This window comes from Ochotona curzoniae, unplaced genomic scaffold, assembly GCF_017591425.1.
Source record: "Ochotona curzoniae isolate NIBS_2020 unplaced genomic scaffold, NIBS_Ocur_1.0 scaffold_4505, whole genome shotgun sequence".
NCBI classification, from domain to species: Eukaryota; Metazoa; Chordata; class Mammalia; order Lagomorpha; family Ochotonidae; genus Ochotona; species Ochotona curzoniae.
The window spans coordinates 32,080,981-32,096,094 of NW_024467118.1; the positions used below are offsets into that span (position 1 = coordinate 32,080,981).

Genomic DNA, 15,114 nt, shown 5'->3' on the forward strand with positions numbered 1-15,114 from the left:
GGCTTCAAATACTTGGGGCTTCTTCCACAGCTTTCCCAGGCATATTAGCAGTGAGCTGGATCAGAAGTGGAGCAGCCAGGACTGGACCCGGTGCTCCAAAACATGATGCCAACTTTGCAAGTAGTGGCTTGTTTTTTTTTTTCTTTCACTACAACACCAGCTCCCAAAGTGGCATGTTAATTGCTGCTGAAATACAGGAATAATTCATTGCAAAGGTGTTATTTGCCACCCTAGGTGACATCTGCCCTAGAGGTAGTCTGAATTTCCATAAAGAAGCTATACCAGAGAAAGAAATGGAGAGACTTAAAAGGTACCTTTGTTGTTTCAGAGTGAATATTTCATTTTAGTATAATCCTTCCTAAGTGGTGTTTAAGTCTTGCAGATTACAGAGCTTTGTTTAATTTTATATTCACAACAAATCTGATTAGGTAGCAACCATAAGGAATGATATCAATTCTCTCAATGTCACAGATGAAAACTGGCCAACTTGTGCATGATCACATATCAACACTTCTCTCTGGCTTAAGCATACAGACTCCTGACCATCATTAATGTGGAACAGGTATCAAAGCTGCTATCTGAAATACAAGGTGCTGAGGGGATCTGGAATACGAGACACATGGGTAATTTGAACCAAAAGCTAGTTACATCCTGGCTGTAAATCAGAGTACTGAGCAAGAGGTCTTCCCAGACAGCCAGAAGGAGCCAAGAACAGACTAGATTTGATAAGGTATCCTTGATGACTTCCCATAACCAAGATGTTTTTAAAAAAAAAAGCAATTGTAGCTAAGGTATAAAAAAAGTTAAAAACAGTTACACAGCACAATACACTGAGAGATAAAAAGGAAGAGAAAGGAAGCACACCATCTTGAAACTGCATTCTAATGCTCTAAAGTGATTTTTCATTTTTCTCACAGAAGTTGCCTCCAGGAAAACTCTGTTGATCATAATTTCTAAATCTATGCTGTGCTAAGCCAGCAAAAACATCCAATCTTTCCTTTTCTAACACTGGGGGCTCCAAATGATATTTTAAACAACAGTCATGTTTTTAACATTAACTCATCACATTGTACAAAATATTATACAATATAGAGACTTTATCTCCAATTTTAAGAGTTATATTTTGGCAATATCAGTAGGTACTATGAATATTTCATAAAATTGAACCCCAGGAATACTGCTGGGACCAGGGGTGGGGATTGTCTGGTACAGTGGTTAACTCATTGCTTAGGATGCCAACATTTCATCTCAGAGTCCTGATTTAAGTCTAAATCTAGGCTATTTCACTTCTGATTCTGATGCCTCCTAATGTCCACACTTTGGGATAAGACGTGATAAATTATGACTCAAGTGCTTGGCAGACCTGGATTACATTCTGGCTCCTGGATTTGCTATGGCCAAGACATGGCTCTTAAGTGTGCATTTGGGGATGATCTCTCTCTACCTATGTATCTTTGTTCTTTCTCCCTCATTCTCTTGGAATTAAAATAAGTGTTTACATAAATTACTTGGGAAAATCTGGTGGGCTACACTCAACTTCCACGAATGCAAAAAAAAACTTTCAAAGCCATATTTAAGACAATTTCTGGCATGTAGAAATTCGTGGAGCAAAGTGAGTGCCTCTGACTTAGGAGTCCAGTTGATCTAGAGCAACTACTCCAGGAGGGAGTAATGTTGTACCCATAGTAAGAATTTTTATTAAAGGTAGGATTGAATTGGAAAGGACAGAGGCTAAAAATAACAACATACTGTTAATGAGAAGAAAAGGATTTCAATGATTAGGGATAGTAACAAAAGAAATAATAATAACTCACTGCAATACCCAAAGGACTAAAGAATCTGATACTCTGTAGAAAGCATTTCAAAAATTCATGAAGGAGGCAGTATTATGGCGCAGATGGGTGAGCTACCACTTGTGCCACTGGTATCTCTTATCAGAACACCAGTTACACCCCAATTATTCCACCACCAGAGTAGTCTCCTACTGCTGTGCTTGGGAAGACAGTGAAAGACGATCCAAGTACTTTGGCCTTGTCATCCAAGTGAGAGACCAGGATGCAGTTCCTGGTTCCTGGCTTTGCCCTGATTCAGCCCTGCTTTTTGTTATCACTTGGGGAGTGCACAAGTAGATTGAAGACATTCTCTCTCCCTGTGTCACAATGTCTTTCAAATAAAAAGGTAAATAAACAAATAAAAGATTTTTACAGCTCCATGGAAGGGCCCAGCACAATGACTCAGTGGCTTAATCTTAGCCTTGCAAGTGCCAGCATCCCATATGCACTCCAGTTTGTCTGCCAGATGCTCCAATTCCCACCCAGCTCCCTACTTAGGACTTGGGAAAGCAGTGCACAACGGTCTTGTAAAACCCTGGGATACTGCAGCTGTATGTGAGATCTGAAAGAAGCTCCTGGCTCCTGGCTTCGAATCAGCTCAGCTCTGGCCATTTCAGCCACTTGGGGAGTGAGCTAATGAGAGATAAGATCTGTCTCTCCTCTCTGTGCATCTGCTTTTCCAATAAAAAGTTTTTATTGTTTTTTTTCCTTCTATTTTATTTTTAATTTTATGATATAATTTCATAGGCTCTGGGATTGCCCTTACTCCCTCCCCAAATTCCTTTCCCCCAACTGATCCTCATAATATTACAATAGTTATAGTCCTTCATAAGCAGTCATAAGTCCATCAATCTGCTATTCAAGTGTGTCATGACATTGCCATTACAGACAGTGGCAGACTGCCCAGCATCCTATTCTTAAGATACATCCAGCAGTCTCATTGGGAGTCCTTCTTTGGATTGGAAGCAGAGATCATACTGCATTGCATCTCCACATATGGATATGCAAGTCTCTATTATGCTGTTACTGCACATTCGCTGAAATGAAAAGTCATACAACAAAATAACATGTAAAAACTTTCACAACACCATGGAGTTAAATAACATGCTATGAAATGACCAATGTGTCAATGAAGAAATAAAACAGAAAGCAAAAAGCCTTCTTGGAGAAAATGATGCAACTGTATGATCTATGAGTCAATGAATAATAAGAGAAAAGAAACTAATTTAAAGAAATGAAAGTAAGAACAAAAATGTCAAACCCATGAGATATAGCAAAAGCAGTACTAAAAGGGCTGCTGATCTTATACTTTGCATGAAGGTTGCTTTATACCAAAGAGAACTTATAATATTTGTCCTTTTAGGATTGACTTATTTCACTGAGTATAATGGTCTCTACCATCTGATTGCAAATGGTAAAATTTAATTCTTTTTAATGGCCGAACAATACTCCATGGAGTAGATGCACCAGTTTCTTTAACTACTCCTCTTTGAAAGGGCATCTGGATTGTTTCCATGTCTTTGCTATAGCAGATTGTGCTGTTGTGAATATAGGATTACAGATCCCTTTCTCATATACAGATTTCATTTCCTTTGGATATATTCCTAGGAGTGGAATAGCTGGGTCATGTGGCAGGTTTATTTGGAGTTCTCTAAGCAACTTAATGAAACTCTAAGCACTCCAATAGTAATTCATCTTAAAAAAAAAAAGCTCCATGTAAAATCAACTTAAACAAGGCTTATTTTGACAGCAAATGTGTTAATTCATACACATTTTTTCCTAATATGCATTTCCACTAACCTTTTGAAATTTCCTCCTATGAAGTACTGATACTCATTTTAAAAACTCCAGAACATTTCACAAATCCTTTCTGTCTCAGCTTTATCTGTCTACTAAGCTTACAGCTTTTTTCTCATTTGGTTAACCAAAAAATACCACGCAGAGACACCTTAGAAAAGCATACAAAGATAGATAAAAAAGCTAGTTTGGTTCTTTTCTTTTTTTCAAGATCTGTTTATACGTATTGAAAAGGCAAATTTATACAGAGAAGGAGTGACAGAAAGCTATTACATGCACTGGCTCACTCTCCAAATGCCTGAAATGGCTGTAGTTGATCTAATTTGATCGGAAGCCTGGAGCTAGGACTTCTGGGTCTCTACTGTGGGTGTAGGGTCTCTCATGTGGGTCTCTACTGTGGGTGGAGGGTCTCTCATGTGGGTCTCTTCTGTGGGTGGAGGGTCTCTCATGTGGGTCTCAAATCTCAAAATGTTCTCTGCAGACAGCATTTTGCAGAAGGCAGACTTTCTGCTGAGACTGCAGGTCACCTTGTTGACAAAGCATGCCTGAGGAGGTGTGAGGCATTCTATTATCTTCCTCTTCCTTTAGCAATTGTGAACCAAGTACAAAGAAAGTTCTGTTAGACTCCTTTTCTATTTAGATCTGTTTACCAGTATTGGTCCCTTTAGCTCATGTTTACTTATCCATTGCCTGAGACCTGGTGATTGCTTCCAAACCCCTTGTGATCTATGTTAGAGTAGCTTGTATGATATTGTCTAGTTAACTAGCAACCTTTATCTACCTGCTTGCCCTGCAAAAAATATGATATAAGTTGTCCAGTAAAATTCAATAAAGTATGCACTGGTTCATCTTGTCTTTGCATCCCCTGTGCCCCAAATTCTTGGCATGGTCATCACACCTTGAGTCCCAGTCCCCACTAGAGGGACCCCCAAGAGAATGAGATCCCAAAGCATAGGAAACAAAAACAAGATGAGACAACAGAGATTATCTAAAACCAAAAAGCTTTTGTATAGCAAAGGAGACCCCTGGCAAAATGAGAGAAAATATTTAAAAAGTATCCATCTGACAATGGATTAATATCCAAAACACTCAACAAACAACAAATGACGAACAATTCAGTAAAGAAATGAACAAAGGATCTGAATACATTTCTCTAAGTATATATGAATGGCCAACAAATACATGAAAAAAAAAAAGCTGAATATCACCAGCCATAAGGGAAATACCAACGAAAACCAGCAGAAGACTTATTTCCCTCTTGTTAGATTGGTTATTACCAAAAAGACAATAAGTACTGGCAAGGATGTGGAGAAAAGGAACCTCCTATGTGTTGCTGATGGGAACATAATTCAGGACATTCACTATTAAGAACAGATCTTTCATTTTTCATCTCAGAAAACTAATACTAGATTTGCCATATGACACAGCTCCTAACTCTGGGTAAAATCCAAAAGAATTGAAATCAGCTTATAAAGCAACTACCTGCACTCCAATGGTCACTGTGGCTCTATGACAACAGTGAAGATGTGGAACCATCCCAGGTATTCCAATGATGGACAATCATCTAAAGAAAATGTGAGGTATGTACACAGTGGCTGTTACTCGTTCACAAAACAGAAGGAAACCGTGACATCTGCAGTAAAATATGTGAAACCAAACAAATGTCATGGTTTTAAGTACAATAAGTTAGGCATAGAAAGACAAGACAAATACTACATATTTTCTCTCATATAAGGAAAAAAAAAAGTTGATCTTACGGCTGATTTTGTGACATAGTAGATTAAGCCAATGCTGGCATCCTATATATGGCCACCAGTTAGCCCCAGCTGTTCAACCTCCAGCCCAGCTCCCTGCCACTTCACCTGAGAAAGCTGTGGAAAAGGCTCAAGTGCTAGGAGACCTTGACAGAACTCCAACTCCTAAATTCTGCCTGACTCAGTTCCAGGCATTGTTGCCATTTGGGGAATGGACAACTGAGGGAGGCTTTCTTTTTCTCTGCATAACATCACATTTCAAATAAACAAATCTTCAAAAAAAAAAAAAAAGACTGACCTGAATTTAAAACAGCATTTACTAGAGGCTGGGAAGAAGATGGCAGGGTGCACAGAGCATGGCTGGATAATAGGGAGCAGAGCACAGTCTGATGGACTGACAAGCAAAAGGTTCTAGTGTTCAGGAGCACAGGTAGGGTGATTATATCCACAATGACGCATAGTATAACATACAAAGAACTAGAGGAGAAGAGCGGGTAGGCTCCCAAGACAAAAGATAAGGAGACTCAGATGATAACTGCCTGATTTGACCCCTGATCTGATTTGTACATGTGTTGAAATATTGAACTGTATCCCATAAAAAATTTCAAGAATTATATGCTAATCAAAATTTAAAAAATAAAAATTACAAAGATACAGAGAGTTTATAATGGATGAATCTATCATACATAACTCTCAGCTATTAAAAAACTAATTTTCTCTGTGCTAAAGACAAGTGGATTTGTGAAGTCATTGAGTTTGTCTCATTTGACATGAAATCATTCTCTTTTTAACTCAAAGTGCCTAATCTGCTCTTGGGAACCACTTAACTATCATTTCTCACAGGGGATAATTACATGTTTTAGAGTACAGCTGAATGTCATTATAACTACAAAAGTACATGGAGGATGTTTCCAGGCAAAAAATACACTAGTAACTAATTTTATTATTATTATTATTATTATAGTTTAAATATATAATAGGATGTTTATAATGGCATAATATTAATTTATAACAAATGATATAGCAGTTATTTATTTCATGCTCATTTATTATTTACTTACTCATTTTTATATTTTATTTATTACATTCCATTTTCAATTTTTTACCAAAAAAAGTGCTAGTATAAAGGACAAGTATAGCATAAAGTGGAAGTAAAAACACAACAATGTTAGCAGCTCTTCCCTCAGGAGAAAATGAAAACCCCATAAATACATTCACTTTTGATTTTTCATAATTCATAAAAATCAGAAGGTGAACCTGGAGTTTACACAGTTATTTGAAACACTTAAACATTTTTAGATTCTTCTTAAGAGCTAACACAGTTTGCACAGTAGTATAGTTGGGTCCACACCCACACAGGGACCCAGGAAGAAGCTCTTATTCCTGACTTTGTCCTGGCCCAGCCCTGGCCATTGTGGCTATTCAGGGAGTCAATGATCGGATGCAAGACCTCTCACTCTCTCTCCTGCTCTAACTCTGCCTTTCAAATAAAACAAATCTTTAGAAAAATTTTCAGAATGCTAAATTACGTTTTTCTACAAATTTTGTATTATCAGTTATTAGTTTTAAGGCTATAATCTTTCCACGCTAATACGAAATAAGGCTTTATGCTTTCCAGTTCCTCTACCATGAATGGCTCAGTGAATCAATCACCTTATCCTTGGCAAAAACCTACCCACCTGAACACAAGAATCTTTCTGGACTTCATTCCCTATAATTACCTTAATGTCACACTGTCTTTATTACTGAAGTTTAAAGTCAAATCAAATTTTATAGTTTCTTAAATTTCACTCTTTTTTAAAAAGTTGGGTCATTACTTATCTTCTGAACTTCTATTTATACAACACACATGTACTTATAAAAGTCTCTTTGGGTTTTGACTGAGACAGTAGCAAAATCGAAAGAATAAGTCAAGAATGGAAATCTTAAAATATATTGAGTGATCAACAATAACTGCTGATAAGATATAAGGGTATGCAGAATTAAAATCATTTCTGTACACTCTGACGCAACAGCTCCAGGTACTTTTTCATGGAGTCTTTAGGATTTTCTATAAACACAATCAGTTATCTATCAACAAAGGAAATTCACATCTTTTTATCTCAGACTAGATGACTTTTCTTTATCTTCTTACATTATTGTACTAGTCAGGAGATAAAGAAACCATAGAAATTCTTGCCTTGTTTCCAATAATACTAAGTCTTTCCCCATTAAATATGAACTCATCTTTGAAAATTTAGTAGATACTTTTTCAGCTATAACAAGTTCTTTTCCATCACAAGATAGCTAAGCTCTGTTTTTCTGCTTTAAAAATCCTTCATAATGAAATGATCACAGCGCTTCTATCTGTATTTCTTAATATGTGGAGTCACATTAATTTTACAATGTTAAACCAAGCTTGTATGTTGACATTATTTTAGTTACGATGTAGCAAAGCTTTCATTATATTGCTGAATTCAATGCTAGTTTGTTATTTCCTAATATTTATTAAAGATTTCTTCTTATCCTCTGAAAGAATACCTACAGATTTCTGTTCTAATAAAGTCTTGATATTTGATTAATGTTGGCCTCATAAATAGAGAGGTATTTTCCTTTCTATTTTCTGAAAGTACTTAAGTGAAATTGGCATTATTTTCTTTTATGTTTGAGAGAAGTCACAATGAAGATATTGGACTTGTGGGAAGGTATTTAACCACAAATCATATTTCATAAATGGACACACAGATTTCTGGTTTAGCTACTTCTTCCTTAGTGAATACTGATTATTTGTATGAAACAAGAAATCTGATCACCTAAACTGTCAAATTCATAGGCACAAAGCTGTTCCTAATATTCTCTGACTAGCCTTTTTAATGTAGGATCTATAACCATGACCTTGTTATTTTGTATTTTCATTTATTCTCAGTTGTTCAAAATTTTGCCAATTCTGCTAATTTAAAAAAATAAAAACTAGCTTTTTAGTTTTACTGATTTTCTTCATTTGTTCTCTACCTCATAGATAACTCTTCTTTATTGCCTTTCACCCTGCTTATTTCGAGTTTAATTTGCTCATCTTTATTTTTTCTAATATTTAAAGACTTATTTATTATTATTGGAAAGAAGATATGCAGAGAGGAGGAGAGACAGAAAAGATCTTCTGTCTGCTGATTTTGCACTCCCCAAGCAGCCATAATGGCCAGAGGTGAGCAGATCTGAGGCCCTAAGCCGGGAGCCAGCAGCTGTTTCTGGGTCTTCCATGCGGGTGCAGGGTCCCAAGTCTTTGGGCCATCCTCTACTTCCTTCCCAGGCCACAAGCAGGGAGCTGGATGGGAAGTGGAGCAGCCAGGATATACACAGGCACCCATATGGGATCCTGGGGAATGCAACAAGAGGCTTTTAGCAGCTGGGTAACTGCACCAGGTCCACCTTTACTTCCTTAAATTAGAAACTTAGATCACCCATTTGTTTGTCTTTTCCACTAACAGGTTTCTGAATCAGCAGTGGCCACACTAAGGAGACCAACTTTAAAATTTGTTTTGATATTGGGACCTGATTCAGATGAAGAGATCTTGGAGTTGGAAGGTGAGGTTTTATCAGATAAAACTTTTTGGGATTTGAGACAGGGTTGTTTTGCATTTGGGCAAATGAATTGCTTTGAATACAGACTGTTCTTTTTCTGATCCAGTTCCTTACTAAAGTGCTTGGGAAGCAGAGAATGGCTCAAGTACCTGGGCCCCTACAGCCCACATGGGAGATCTAGGAGGTCCAGGCCACTGGCTCTGGCCTGGATCACCCTGCTATTGTGGCAATTGGGGAAGTGAATGACTGTTGGAAAATTTCTTTCTGTCTTTCCCTCCACAACTCTGCTTTTCAGATAAATATACGTTTAAAACAAATCCTGCAGTGATTTCTTACTTTACATAGAATAAAATTTAAGTTTTCTAAAGAGTTACATTGCTTTAGAATCTTACAAGTTTGGCCTCTGCTCTTCACTCATCATGCCTTCCCTTTGGTGTGCCAAGCTCACTCCTATTTTAGCAACTTCTCTCTAAAGTAATTTCTTCAGCTAGTTCCTTCTTAGTATTCAGGTGATAATTCAAATACTGCCTCAAAGAACTTTGTTGGTGACCCAACTAAAACATCACCACAACCTCAAATTATTTTTCTAGTACTTACTATCTTAACAATAAAATAATTTACTAATGTGTTCAATTTTTTTTTCAATTTATTATTATAAAGGGAAAGAATGTTAGGAGACACAGAAAAAGAGAGAGAGAGAGAGAGAGAGAGAGAGAGAGAAATCTGCCTTCTGATGGTTCATTCTCCAAATACTTACAACAGCCAGGGTTGAGCCAGGCTAAAAGACTGGAGCCAGGGGGCTGGTGTTGTAGCATGTGAGTTAATGCTGCTTGCAGCCCCAGCATCATTTATGCGTGCAGGTTCAAGTTCCAGCTGCTCCAGTTCTGACCCTATAACTTAAAAAGCAGTGGAGGATGGTCCAAGTGCTTGGGCCCCTCCCCTGACAGGGGACACCCAGAAGAAACTCCTGGGTCCTGACTTCAGCTTGGCTAAATCCTGACCACTGTGGCCATTTGGGGAGTAAGCCAGCTGATGGAAGATCTCCTATTTTCTTTCCTCTCTCTGTAACTTTGCCTTTTGAATATATAAAACAAATTTTATATTTAAAAAAATGTCAAAAGCCAGGGTCTCAATTTGCTTTTACTATTTTCAAGTATTTGAGCCACATTCTGCTGCCTCTCAGGGTGCATATTTGCAGAAAGCCGGACTGGAAGCAGAGCCAGGACTCAAGTCAGGCACTCTGACATCTCAAATAGGCATGTTAACACTTGCATCAAATACCTGTCCAATTACTTGTCCACCTGTTCTCCCAGTTCTACCAAACCAGAGATTAGCAGGTTAGTTGACTATATATCATTTGAACATGACACAGTTCCTAGAACACAGGAGATGCCTTAAATACTCATTTTCTTAGTGACTGAAATATATAAAGATATTAGTTTTATACTATCATTTCGTCTCCCTTGGGGAAGAAGATGGAATAGATTAACCCTTACATTAATAGAGAACTAAGAATTATGAAAGTTACAAGGAAAATACTAGTTTTTCTATAAATTGTAACTCTTAACTGAATGGCCCATATTTCACATTTAAGATCAGGACTATACTTTAGAAGGCAAAGTTAAATCTGTGTTTCCTAGTTCTTTTTTTTTTAAGATTTATTTTATTTTTTTTATTTATTTATTTTTATTTTTTTATTGGAAAGGCAGATATACAGAGAGGAGAGACAGAGAGGAAGATCTTCTGTCCAATGATTCACTCCCCAAGTGAGCACAACGGCCGATACTATGCCGAGCCGAAGCCAGGAGCCTCTACCGGGTCTCCCACACGGGTGCAGGGTCCCAAAGCTTTGGGTCGTCCTCTGCTGCCTTCCCGGGCCACAGGCAGGGAGCTGGATGGGAAGCGGGGCCACCAGGATAGAACTGGCGCCCACATGGGATCCCGGGCGTGCAAGGCGAGGACCTTAATCACTGCGCCACCGCGCTGGGCCCGTCCTAGTTCATTTTTAATGATAAAGTTTAGACTGTTGATTTCTTCAGCAAAGAAATGAAAACACGATCTAAACCTGAAAGCCAAGTTTCAAGCTTATCTAGTGAGAAGAGTCAGATTACTCTAAGAGTTTTAAAGGTTCTCTTTAGAGCTGAAATAATTACTTTTGTTGAACACAGAAATAGCCGAACAACAGTAACTCTCCCCTTTTTGGTAAAAAGAAGAAATATACAGATGACCATCCGTTTTACTAATCTTTGAACACATTTTCACTTTTTCTTATGTTTTCCCCCTCTGGAAATGCTATTTACACAATTTTTCAACTTTTTCAAAACCAGTTCCCATTCTCAAAGTTTTAGCAAGATGCTTTCTGAAATAAACATTAGAAAGTGCCATGCAAAACAGCTTAAACTACAAGGACATTTGTTATTTCATGTATCAAGTCAGGAAGCTAAAGCAGCTTTGGAATTATGTGAGAAGACAAGTGATCTTATCAAAGAACCTGCTCCTTTCTCCTTTACTGCTCAGCTATTCTCATCAAGAAACAACGGCTTGGTGTTTCCGGATTGTCAACAGGGTCCTACGTAGGCACACCAACCTGAACAAAACAGAATCTTGATTGTGATAGTAGGGGAAAAGAGGGAGTCATTGAATACGCAATCAATAATACTTAACTACATGATGGCTACCACAGTGGCTGGAGAAGGGCGGAGTTTGCCTCCAACCAAACCCAGAACGGATAGTGGAATTCTGGTGGGATCCTCAGGCTGTGAAACCACCACTGCACCAATGAAAGGCGCAGGCCCATAGCCCCCCACCAATAAGGGCCTAGGCGACCCCCTTTTCCACTTCCATGTCAACAAGAGATTAAAAGGCCCCTTCCCCATTTCTTCCGCACTCTTCTTCCTCTGCAGCTCACTCCTTCACGTCTGTCCTTTCTGCTGCACGGGGAAGGGAAGCCCATGACCGTGGTTCCCTGAAATAAAGGCCATCTAAATTCTTTTTATATATTTGGCTGAGTTATTCTTTTCCTGGTGGTCAGCGAATCTAACATTTTGGCCAGCGGCAAATCTAACTCTACACAAGTCCAATTCAAACACCAATATCTCAGGAAGTCACTCCAGGGTCTGGTGCACTAGTTCAACTGACTAATCCTCCATCTCCAAACACCAGCACCCCACACGGGCTCCAGTTCATGTCCTGGCTGCCCTACTTTGCAGCCAGTTCTGTGCTCGTGGCCTGGGATAGCAGTGGAGGACAACCCAGTGGCTTGGGATGCTGCACCTGAGTGGGAGGCCCAGAAGAAGCTCCTGGCTCCTTATCTGATGCCATTGTGAATATCTGGAGCATGATTTTTTCTCTATGCAAATTTGCCTTTCTAATAAAAATAAAAACTCTCCAGGTAAAAAAACAAAAAACAAAAACAAAACAAACTCTTTCCAGACTACTACAATCATCAATGACGTTATATATATTATTTAAAATCTTTACTAGAAAATGCACCAAAATTAAAAATGATTGCTAATTGTCCTATGATAGTTACAGAATTCATCAATACATACTCTTGCAAAAAATTTGAGATATCTACACCTACTGACAAAAAAATGATGATAATATAACGTTAACTGAAAGCAGACTACATTGCTATGGGAAAAAAAGAAAGGAGACTACAAACTCAATATACCTTGTTTCCTGGAGCATTTGGGCTAAGCAACAGAATATGTTATATTTCATAAAACTGTCATTCAAACATTTCAGTACTTCAACACAGTAACTTATCTTGGTACAGAGAACACATCCACAAATAAAGGCCAGACAATGATGAACTGATTGTTACTGTCAGTTGACTAATATTAGGATGTAGAAAAGCCAGAGGGCTCCTGTAGCTTCCCAGTTTGGTTCTTAAGTGGCATATGACACATTTTTAGGTCCCCCTGCTTCAAGCATGGTTTGCACTATGATTCTGAAATACTTAGGTTTATAAAAAATAAAAACAAAGTCAACTATCAGTCCAGGTGAGAGCTTCTATCACTTTCCCTCTAGATTTGCTGCTCTATGCTCACCCATAGTATTTTTATCAACCCAATGCTTAGGGTCTTAGTTCTCTCCCTCTCTGATGCATTCCTATTTGTAACCTCCCAACCTTTCCAGCTTATGGTTTCTCCTCTCTGTATTTTACAAAAATTGGATTGAATTATCAGAGAACTGCCTTAAAAAAATCTGAACCTGCTCAAGTGAGAACCTAACACACAACTAAAAACACACTCTTCTCCCAGCCTGCCCCCTAGGACACTGTTATTGGGAACAAAACCCTTGCTGGATGTGTTTAATTATTTGGGATCCAGTAAAGACTCACCACATTGTGTGTACTGAAATTTTCCATGACTTAACTCAAAGCAATTTCTTAAAGAAACTCATGAAAGATTATCAACTTAACATGACCTACGAAACTAGGAAAAAAAGAAATTCAGTTTATACACACACACACACACACACACACACACACACACACAATTTGGCATGAATTCAACACATATAATCCTTTTTTATTTAAATTTGCTACTCAATGCATGCAAAAACCACAAATTTGAAAGGCACTGTTATTTCCTTTACTGGTGTCACCTTGGGGATGATCTTTCAAGTAATTAAAAGCACAATTACAGGAATACACCCAAGCCAAAACTGAATGGATTGACAATATAGAACACTTACACAAACTCTGATACATCCACATAGTGTAATACATCAAAATCACAGGAAAGAATGAGGAAGCTCTCTAAGTATTGATAAGAACTGTCATTTTATTGTCATTACACAAGGCACTCAATCACACAAGTGTGTCACCTCCATCTAAAAATAAAGTGAAAATAATATTCATTTTTTCTAGAGAAATTACATAAGAACATTCAACAACCTAAAAACAATATTATTATACAAAAAAGAATGGAGCAAGAGACTTGCTGGTGGATGAATGACAAATATAGAGAGCTTTACTGTCACTATATAACTTTCTACATTTATTATTTTTTAAATAATGTGGGCTATATCAAGTTTCTAAAAATAATCTAGCTTTACATATCCTTATCTGAAATTCGTACTGCATACAATTTAAAAAAGGGTGGTTTTTTCTAATTAGAACTTTATGCTGAAAATCAACCACTAGGGGACAGGGCCATGGCATAGCACATTAAGCCTCTACCTGCACTGCTGACATAGAGGCAAAGGTTCAAGTGCCAAAAACTCATTTCCAATTCAGCTCCCTGCTAATGTGTCTGGGAAGGCAGTGGAGAATGACCCAAGTTCTTGGGTCCCTGTACTCATGTGGGAGACATGGAGGAAACTCTAGGTTCCTGGCTTCAGACTGGCCCAGCTTTGATAATTGTAGCATTTGGGGAGTGAACCAGTAGATTGAGTTCTTTTCTTTGCATAAACTTGCCTCTTAAATATAAATAAGCAAATCTTAAAGAGAATTGATACAATTAAGAATAACAAAAATCAATTAAAAAGAGAGGCTGGGAAGAAAGGGTATACAGGCATTTCTGAAAAGAACTTCTGGTGACTCATTATCACATTATTTCACAATTTTAAATCAATTACTCATAAACTATATTCAAAATACTTAGCCAGGTGTTGGGTGACATATGCCCTATCCTCAGAAGTTTCACAACCCAAACATCAAGAAAGATACAGCTGAGAAACAGAATAGGCTTGATGTCAAATAATACACTACAAAGGACTCAAAGCCAATGAATGACCACTGACAAGTAAGCAAATGAAGATTCCAAAAAGGCTACAGGAATTAAAGAAAGCAAAAAGAGCAGTCTGAGGAAGAAGAAATGTTATAATAAAAAAGCTAAGTGGGAAAAAAAAATCAGGTATGTTAACAGATATTGACCAGATCACTTTGATTGGAATCTGAGGCTCATAAAGATCATAGTGGAAGAATGAAGCATAAATAGTAATACTTGGTATTTATATATCATTTCACTTATCTTGTTTGATCATCAAAACAACTGTGATAGGGTCCAGCATGGTAGCCTAGCAGATAAGCTCCTCGCCTTGCACGTGCAGGGATCCCATATGAGCAGACCCACTTCCCATCCAGCTCCCAGCTTATGACCTGGGAAAGCAGTCAAAGAAGCCCAAATGCCTTGGGACCCTGCACCTGCCTGGGAGAAGTTCCT

The 15,114-nt window shown here is 38.0% G+C and overlaps 1 protein-coding gene across 5 annotated transcripts in view; it reads right to left on the reverse strand.

Moving 5' to 3' along the window:
• Positions 1 to 15,114, reverse strand: part of HMBOX1 (homeobox containing 1) — a 152,159-nt gene that overhangs the window by 107,674 nt on the left and 29,371 nt on the right. The window lies entirely within an intron of this gene.